The sequence below is a fragment of the Leuresthes tenuis genome, unplaced genomic scaffold (assembly GCF_036924035.1).
Source record: "Leuresthes tenuis unplaced genomic scaffold, fLeuTen1.0.hap1 SCAF_18, whole genome shotgun sequence".
Classification (NCBI taxonomy): Eukaryota; Metazoa; Chordata; class Actinopteri; order Atheriniformes; family Atherinopsidae; genus Leuresthes; species Leuresthes tenuis.
In genome coordinates this window covers 26,859,660-26,870,048 of record NW_027325372.1, presented here as the reverse complement: position 1 = coordinate 26,870,048, position 10,389 = coordinate 26,859,660, and the positions used below count along the sequence as shown (strand labels likewise).

General features: G+C 43.0%; 1 pseudogene; it reads left to right on the top strand.

The window, feature by feature from the left end:
• Positions 1–1,588: 1,588 nt before the first annotated feature.
• LOC140276228 (U2 spliceosomal RNA) lies at positions 1,589–1,765 on the top strand (annotated as a pseudogene).
• Positions 1,766–10,389: the final 8,624 nt, after the last annotated feature.

The window sequence follows — 10,389 nt, the reverse complement described above, 5'->3', positions numbered from 1 at the left end:
GGCAAATAACTTAAAATAGATCTTAGAAACCACTGTGATATAGAAGGTTTCGCTAACACATTGGAATTGTTTTACTATTTACATATGCATGTGCAGTGAAGAATTGCTTGCTGCTGATAAATGCAAAGAAGAACAGCTTACACATAGATGCTCACATATAGGCTGCTGAATGCAATGAAGACCTGCTTATCCAGTAAATTTCAATGTCAATGTGTAATATTCAATTAGGATTTGCAAAACAGTGAAGTTAAACAATGAATGGGTCCATAGTCGGTATGAGAAGACTACAGGAATATTTACCTGGGTGTACGTTCAAACAGAGATGAGAAAATTGCGATAAATTATTGTTTGTTTGTTTGTTAGTATGTATATGAATGTTATGTGTATAAACTGTGTTGAGTTGTAGTTACTCAGTAGTGTCTCAGTGAAACAACCGACGGGGGAAGCCTTGCGGTGACAACAAAAGCAGTGTTTTACTGATCAGTCAAGTTGCTCCAGTGTACTCCATACAAACTGGTTGGCTACTGAAGGGATAGAAAATGGGGAATACTTGTTTTAAAGCAAACAAGGAATTAGATGGGAAAAATATATGTTTTAACGGGACCCAGACAATATTAAATACTCAGACAGATGGGAGAAGAAGTGTAGTTTTGTAGGAAATCACAAAATTATTACATAAAATTAGTGAAATCAATTGAAGAATGCCTTTCTGAAGAGCTGTTTACCACAGATGAGCAGCTTTGCGACCAAGCACATTGTAGATCGCTTTACTGCCAAAATGATCTAGTTTAATGGATTGGTTTAGACATGCATAACAGCATTTTAAGAACAAAGAGAGAAACAAAAAGGGACAACGCTTCATGGTGGAAGGTGATGTATAAATAACTGTGTATATGATGAAGGAGAGACCATTTGAGCAGCACAGCCATTTCGCAGCACAGGGACAGCAGTCCAAGTTAAAGGATCTCCCACGTGGTATCACCTGTCACACTGTGTCAAGGCATCAAAAAAAGAAAAAATCACCAAACTCAAGGACAAAGAGACGAAGACTCCGGTGAACGAAGAGAGAGGACTTACAAACCAGAAATACAAAAGGATGCTCGATATCAAGATCCAGAAGAAGAGGCTAACAATGCCACGAACACTTACGATGCTGGGAATGATGCCAGCAATGAACAGAGAAGAAGATTCAGTGTCATCAATCTGCAACACGTGCCTCTAATGAGGGGGTGAATATAGAATCCTCAACGATTACAACGTCTCTGGGAACTGTGACAACAACAAGGTTTAAACCATTTTGATATATATTGTAACCTATTGGCTAAGGAATAGTGCTGAAAATGAGGTAAATCTAATCCACCACTGTCCTTGGTCTTCTGTAGGGTTTTTAAACTAATACGTGGTGGTTTGTTTTTCCACAGAAATTTGGAGATGCATGAATCTAGTGACTTAAACCAAGTAGCAGATGGTTTTATGGGGATCATTGAGAACAAATAGTTAACTTTTGGTAGTATCATCATTTTAATGGTTGTAACTCTCCCCATAAGTGATATAGGTAAGGACTTCCAACGAGAGAGATCGTCCTCTACTCTCTTTAATAATTGCACATAATCCATCTGTACTTATCAGTTTAATATGTGATATGTCTATGCAAGGACTACATATTAAATGGATTTTTATCAATAGGAGTTGAAAAAGGAGCTTGCTCCGTTCACTCCAAGCATCGACCCGGTATTGCAGTGCCGCTGGGAACGGTGCGCTCTCCTCTGCTGTTGTGAAAAAGCAAACAGCGGTGCAGGATGGAAGTTTCTTTTAGTCTGCTGAGAAAAGAGAGTGAATGCGAAGCAGACTTTAACACGGCTCTGGGAGCGAGCCGAGTGCGGGCTAACCAGGAGAAATGCTTGAAAGAAACGCGACACCGAATGAGCGGTCAGAACAAAGCCTCAATACGGTGTTCCTGTGGTGTTTTTATAAAATGCGGTGAAAATAAAGGTGTGAATGCCCCATAGAAAACTAAAAGGTGGAGCGGAAGTGTTCGGCTGCAAGAAGGTGTGAATGTCCGACTATATTTGGTGAAAAGCAGGTGAAGCAAGGTCTGAATGCCCAACCTTACATCATCAAAAGCGAGATCAGAGGTTTTTGGCTGCAAGAAGGCCATAGTTTGCCAAAAGCGGGTAAGGTGCGAATGACCGACTAAATATCAACAAAAGTGGGGGCGGAGGTCTTCGGATGCAAGTGGGTGTGAATATCCCACCATACAAGTATGGTGGAGAGGAAGCTGTGAATGGCCGACCATAGTTTGCAAAAAGCGGGTGAGAAAAGGTGCGAATGTCCAACCACACATGATCAAACCAGGGAGCGGAGGTGTTTGGCTGCGACAAGGTGTGAATGTCCACCCATAATTAATGAAAAGCGGGCAACAAGTAGGTTCGAATGCCATACCATACATCATCAAAAGCACGAGTGGATGTGTTCGGCTACAAGAAGGTTTGAATGTCCGAGCATAGTTTGTAAAAAGCGGGTAAAAAAAGGTTCGAATGCCCGAACATACACCATCAAAAGAGGGAGTGGAGGTGTTCCGTTGTAAGACGGTGTGAATGTCCGACCATAGTTGGTAAAAAGTGGGTATGAAAAGGTTCGAATGCCCAAATTCGGCTGCAAAAAACTGTGTTCGGCTGCAAAAAGGTGTGAATGTTCGACTAAAGTTTGTAAAAAGCGGGTAAGACAAGGTGCGAATGCCTGACAATGTATGATCAAAAGCGGGAGCGGAGGTGTTCAGCTGCAAGAAGGTCTAAATGTCCATTATTAATTGCTAGAAAACATGAAAGAAAATTTTCGAAAATCAATCCGCACATGATCATAAGTGGGAGAGGAGGTGTTCAGCTGCAAGAAGGTGTGAATGTCCTACCATAATTGCTGAAAAATGTGTTAGAAACGGTAAGAATGCCGGACCATACCTCATCAAAAGCTAGAGAGGTGGTGTTCGGCTGCAAGTAGGTGTGAATGTCTGACTAAAGTTCAAATATATTAACAAAAGCGGGAGCGGAGGTGTTCAGCTGCAAGAAGGTCTGAATGTCCATCAATAATTGCTAGAAAACATGAAAGAAAATTTTCGAATATCAAACCGCACATGATCATAAGCGGGAGAGGAGGTGTTCAGCTGCAGGAAGGTTTGAATGTCCACCCATAATTCCTGAAAAATGGGTAAGAAAAGGTAGTATTGCCAGACCATACATGATCAAAACAGGGAGCGGAGGTGGTTCGGCTGCAAGAAGGTGTGAATGTCCGACTAAAGTTCAAATATATTAACAAAAGCGGGAGGAGAGGTCTTCGGATGAGAGTGGTTGAGAATTTCCAACCATAATCTATAAAATGCGGTGAAAAAAAAGGTGTGATAGAACACTAAAAGGTGGAGTGGAAGTGTTCGGCTGCAAGAAGGTGTGAATGTCCGACTATATTTGGTGAAAAGCAGGTGAAGCAAGGTCTGAATGCCCAACCTTACATCATGAAAAGCGAGATCAGAGGTGTTTGGCTGAGAGAAGGCCACAGTTTGCGATGCAATAATTAAAGGCCTCATGCCAGATGTTGCCACTGAAGTAAAGAACATTTACGTGGGATGGTGTGAGGGTCCTCGTTTGGCTGACGTTCGCCGATATGCTCGCCATGCTCAGAACCAAGTTGAGACGCGTAAGACAACCAAAAGGGACAAGTGTGAAAAGGAGCTGCATTTGGCAGCCATGACCATGTATTACGCAGTTGGTGTAAACAAAGGACGAGGCCGAAGTCGAAGACGTGGACGTGTGGGAGAGGAGGTCGAAATGGGCCACGCCAGAGCTATGATCCGAATATTTGTTTTTACTGTGGCCAGACTGGACACTGGAAGAAGGACTGTCCACAGCTGAAAAGTGATGAAATTGGGCAAAAGACTGACTGAGGGTGGGAGGCAGGTTCTGGACGTCACGCGGCAGCGGAGCCTCCACTAATGGGTGATAGCACAAACACACTCACACATTTTTCCTGCTCTGTGTAGTGAAGAAACGCTTGCCGACTGTGATTCACGTAGTAAAGTTTTGCATGCTATTTCCGTCCTAGAGCAAAGATATTTCTCTCAGAATATAGGAACTTATGTTCATCAGTAGTGACGTCAGGGGAGTTTGATTGTCCTCCAAAGTTAAGTGGAAACCACATTTACTGTATGTCTGCATCAGGCCAGGTTGTGAAGGAGAAAATGACAATGCCCATTGCGTGTTGTCACTCCTGATGAGCTCTCCTTCAAACACTCATTTTTGTTATCAGAGTTGTGTCCCATTAACCTGATGGGCTGTGATCTCATGTGTAAATTAGGCATTATTTTAACTTCTACACCAGAGGGTGTTAAGGTTATGTTACAGCCTGACAAAGTTTTCACAGCAGTGCAGTTTGATTCATCGGCACTTACATATGCTTATGAGTGGAAACTTCCCAGCTCTCCTTTTTCACAACAACTAGTGGAAGAAGCAAAAGCGTTAGTTTCACCCCTTTCTGATTTCATGCAACCTACTGATTTGCACTGCACATCACACATTTCTTTGGGGCCTGACAATGACTATGAGAAGAAGTGAAAAAATATGTGCGCCTACTTTATTGGCTGTGTCGCTCACTCCAGAGCACTTCGATTTTTTTAATGTTTGTGGTACTCGCCCTCACATTTCCTTGGCCAAACGTACACACAGGCAGTGACAAGGTGTGGGAGAGTTTGTTGCTACATGTCAGAAAGAAATGGAGTGGACCGTTTCACCTGCTGATCCAAATTTGATGTTTTCTGAACGATTGTCAGCATACAAAAAAACATTTTTGAGTACAATGCATTGTCAAAGAACTGTGGACTTAATTCCTACCACAGAATCACATTTTGAAGCATGTTTTTTATCTGAAACAGATTTGTCTTCGATACCCATGTTGGCTGAAGTGCCCAATGATCTTTGGGCTAAGAGCAAATATGATGTGGGGTTGATAAAAGGCTGTGAACCAGTAATTGTCACCCCTAAATCAGACTTTTGTCCATGTAAAAAACAATACCCTTTTAAGCCTGAAGCAATTAAAGGGATTAAACCTGTTTTTCAATCTTTTCAGAAAACAGGCGTTATTGTTCCTTTTGAAAATTCACCTGTGCTTACTCCATTGATTCCTGTTAAAAAGATTAAAGATGCTGGCCAGCCAGATGAATGGCGTTTTGTACAGGACCTCCAAGCGGTGAATGCTAAAGTTCAGCCACATGCTCCTACTGTGCCCAACCCACACACTATTTTGTCTCAAATTACATCAGATGCACAGTTTTTCTCAGTGGTTGACTTGTCGCCAGTGCACCCTGATAGCCCATTTTGGTTTGCTTTTTAGTTTGAAGGGAGATCTTGGACTTTTACCCGGTTATGCCAGGGGTACTGTGAAAGTCCCACTATTTACAATGCTGCCCTCAAAGCTAGTCTGGATTAACTTCAATCAACCACAGGCTCTGCTCTTTTGCAGTATGTGGATGACATCCTTTTATGTAGTCCATCTAAACAACAGTGTGAAAAAGACAGTGAATCTGTTGAAACATCTTCATTCTTATAGCCTTAAAGCCAGCCTTTCTAATTTACAGTTTGTACAGGACGAAGTCACCTTTTTGGGTCATGTGATTTCTAAGGATGGGCGCTCACTTTCTCCTAAACGTGTTGCTGCAGTTCAGATCATTCCTAAACCGGTTACTAAAAAACAGCTTATGTCATTCTTAGGTATAACATCTTACTGCAGGAACTTTATTCCTAACTACTCTTTTCTCGAAGCTCTCTTAGGTGCTCTTATCCATGGTAAAGGCCTCCAGTCAGCTGACCGTGTTCCATGGACTCCTGAGGCTGAATCAGCCTTTAGTCAGCTTAAGCTGGCTCTTCAAACAGCACCAACACTTGGCATTCCAGATCCTCATAAACCTTTCATACAGGCAGTTGATGAGAAGCATGACATCTGTTCTTATGCAGGAACATGGGGCAGGCAAAGGCCAGTGGCTCATTTCTCAGCAAAACTGGACTCTGTGGCTGCAGGCCTGCCTGGTTGTCTTCGTGTTGTTGCAGCTGCAGAGAAAGCTGTCCTGGCCTCCCAAGATATTGTGGGCTACGCTAATTTGACTTTTTTGGTTCCTCATGCTGTTGCCATTATTCTTCTCGAGCAGAAAACTTCACATCTTTCAACTGCTCGTTGGCTCAGATACACCTCTGTGATATGCCAAATGTCACTGTTAAACGTTGTACTGTTCTGAATCCTGCTACTTTGCTTCCGACTCCTGAGGATGGGGAGCCTCATGACTGTGAAGCTGTTTTGGAACAAGTTTGTACACCCCGACCTGATCTTTTAGAGACTCCTCTTCCAAACTCTGACATGATTCTTTTTGTAGATGGATCAGCTTTGCGTGATCCAGCCACAGGTACTAACTGTGTTTGGTTTGCAGTATGTTCTTCACATGACACTTTGTTGTCTGGTTCTCTTCCTAAACATTTCTCTGCTCAAACTACTGAGCTTATTGCACTTACTGAAGCTTGTAAGTTGGCAGCTGGTAAGTCTGTCACTATTTACACAGATTCCAGATATGCTTTTGGTGTTGTTCATGACTTTGGTGCGCTGTGGAAACACAGGCATTTCCTTAAATCAGATGGTAAAACTATTCTGAACTCCAAGCAGGTTTCTGATCTTCTTGATGTGATCCTTTTGCCTACAGCAATCTCGGTCTGTAAGTGTGCGGCTCACACTAACTCAGACGATCCTGTTGCTTGTGGCAATGCCAGAGCTGATGCTGCAGCTAAGCAAGCAGCTAAATCTTTTCCTGTTTTCGCTTCCCTCTCTTTGCAGGCAGAAGACTCCCTCACAGATCTCCATGCTTTGCAAACTTTTGCCTCTGCAGATGAAATTTGGTCCTCTGGACGCATTTGGTCCTCTGTGGGTGCAACTCATATGGATGGTGTTTGGATGGGACCTGATGGTAAACCCTGTCTACCTAAACATTTTTTTCCTCATTTTTCAAAATTGACACATGGGTTGGACCATGTGTCAAAAGGGGGGATGCTGAATGCACTCACTGCTCAGTGGTTCACAAAAGGGTTCAGTTCATATGCGCAAAAATACTGTCAGTCATGTATGGTTTGTGCCACACATAATGTAGGAAAGGCATTACACACATCGCAAGTTGCACACCCTCCACCAGAGAAACCTTTTGAACATTTGATGATGGATTTTGTTGAACTCACACCAGCTGAAAGAAAGAAATATGCACTAGTAATAGTGGACGTGTTTAGTAAATGGGTTGAAGTTTTCCCTGCAAAACATGCAAACAGTAATGCAGTGACTAAAGCACTGCTAAACAGAAATCATTCCTAGATGGGGCATTCCAGAGAAGATCAGCAGTGATAATGGCACACATTTTGTAAACACTGCATTGACTGAGGTTGGTAAATTCCTGGGAATAACCTTGCGCACACATTGTGCTTATCATCCACAGAGTGGAGGTGCTGTGGAAAGAGAAAATGGTACATTAAAGTCCAAGTTAGCCAAATGTTGTGAAGAAACAGGTCTGCCATGGACAAAAGTATTACCTATTGTGCTTACCTACATGAGAATGAGAATCAGAGCTCAAGTGAATCTCAGCCCATTTGAAATTTTATTTGGCAGACCTCCTAACCTGGGATTGGGACCTGTAACCAGACCCCTCCCTTCCACAACTGTTTGTGATGATGCTATGTTGTCTTACTGTCGAAACCTTTCCACTGTTCTATCTCAAGTTTCACAGACAGTAAAAGCAGCCCTTCCAGCCACAGAAAACACACCACTCCAACCAGATGACAGGTGGTGAAGGAACTTCGCAGGAAACATTGGAAGTCCAAACGTTGGCAAGGCCCGTTCCAGGTGCTACTGGTCACTCATACAGCTGTTAAAGTTGCAGAGAGAGCAACCTGGATTCATGCCAGTCACTGTAAGAAGGTACCAGAACCAGTAGATGGCTTCCACCCTGACATACATCAGCCTAACCAACACGCCCGGAAGGACAAAGATAAGAGTCAGCAGTAAAAGCTGTACTCCACCGGTGTGTTAAGTGCTAGTAACCTCTGACACCGAAGATTGAAACATCCTTGCTGAGACCTGCGATGAAGGTGATCATACACATGCTGTGAACCATGGCAGAAACTGTTTGTTGTTTATATTTTCTTATTTGTAACCAGCATGTGCACATTGTACACATTCGTCCTGTACAAACTGTAACTTAGAAAGGCTGGCTTTATGGCCATAAGAAGGAAGATGTTTCAACAGATTCACTGTCTTTTTCACACTGTTGTTTAGATGGACTACATAAAAGGATGTCATCCACATACTGCAAAAGAGCAGAGCCTGTGGTTGATTGAAGTTAATCCAGACTAGCTTTGAGGGCAGCATTGTAAATAGTGGGACTTTCACAGTACCCCTGGCATAACCGGGTAAAAGTCCAAGATCTCCCTTCAAACTAAAAAGCAAACCAAAATGGGCTATCAGGGTGCACTGGCGACAAGTCAACCACTGAGAAAAACTGTGCATCTGATGTAATTTGAGACAAAATAGTGTGTGGGTTGGGCACAGTAGGAGCATGTGGCTGAACTGCAGCATTCACCGCTTGGAGGTCCTGTACAAAACGCCATTCATCTGGCTGGCCAGCATCTTTAATCTTTTTAACAGGAAACAATGGAGTAAGCACAGGTGAATTTTCAAAAGGAACAATAACGCCTGTTTTCTGAAAAGATTGAAAAACAGGTTTAATCCCTTTAATTGCTTCAGGCTTAAAAGGGTATTGTTTTTTACATGGACAAATGTCTGATTTAGGGGTGACAATTACTGGTTCACAGCCTTTTATCAACCCCACATCATATTTGCTCTTAGCCCAAAGATCATTGGGCACTTCAGCCAACATGAGTATCGAAGACAAATCTGTTTCAGATAAAAAACATGCTTCAAAATGTGATTCTGTGGTAGGAATTAAGTCCACAGTTCTTTGACAATGCATTGTACTCAAAAATGTTTTTTTGTATGCTGACAATCGTTCAGAAAACATCAAATTTGGATCAGCAGGTGAAACGGTCCACTCCATTTCTTTCTGACATGTAGCAACAAACTCTCCCACACCTTGTCACTGCCAGTGTGTACGTTTGGCCAAGGAAATGTGAGGGCGAGTACCACAAACATTAAAAAATCGAAGTGCTCTGGAGTGAGCGACACAGCCAATAAAGTAGGCGCACATATTTTTTCACTTCTTCTCATAGCCCCAAAGAAATGTGTGATTTGCAGTGCAAATCAGTAGGTTGCATGAAATCAGAAAGGGGTGAAACTAACGCTTTTGCTTCTTCCACTAGTTGTTGTGAAAAAGGAGAGCTGGGAAGTTTCCACTCATAAGCATATGTAAGTGCCGATGAATCAAACTGCACTGCTGTGAAAACTTTGTCAGGCTGTAACATAACCTTAACACCCTCTGGTGTAGAAGTTAAAATAATGCCTAATTTACACATGAGATCACAGCCCATCAGGTTAATGGGACACAACTCTGATAACAAAAATGAGTGTTTGAAGGAGAGCTCATCGGGAGTGACAACACGCAATGGGCATTGTCATTTTCTCCTTCACAACCTGGGCTGATGCAGACATACAGTAAACGTGGTTTCCACTTAACTTTGGAGGACAATCAAACTCCCCTGACGTCACTACTGATGAACATAAGTTCCTATATTCTGAGAGAAATATCTTTGCTCTAGGACGGAAATAGCATGCAAAACTTTACTACGTGAATCACAGTCGGCAAGCGTTTCTTCACTACACAGAGCAGGAAAAATGTGTGAGTGTGTTTGTGCTATCACCCATTAGTGGAGGCTCCGCTGCCGCGTGACGTCCAGAACCTGCCTCCCACCCTCAGTCAGCCTTTTGCCCAATTTCATCACTTTTCAGCTGTCCAGTCTGGCCACAGTAAAAACAAATATTCGGATCATAGCTCTGGCGTGGCCCATTTCGACCTCCTCTCCCACACGTCCACGTCTTCGACTTCGGCCTCGTCCTCTGTTTACACACACTGCGGAATACATGGTCATGGCTGCCAAATGCAGCTCCTTTTCACACTTGTCCCTTTTGGTTGTCTTACGCGTCTCAACTTGGTTATGAGCATGGCGAGCATATCGGCGAACGTCAGCCAAACGAGGACCCTCACACCATCCCACGTAAATGTTCTTTACTTCAGTGGCGACATCTGGCATGAGGCCTTTAATTATTGCATCGCAAACTGTGGCCTTCTCTCAGCCAAACACCTCTGATCTCGCTTTTCATGATGTAAGTTCCTGCGTATGCTGCCGCTTACCTGGATGACGTCATCAT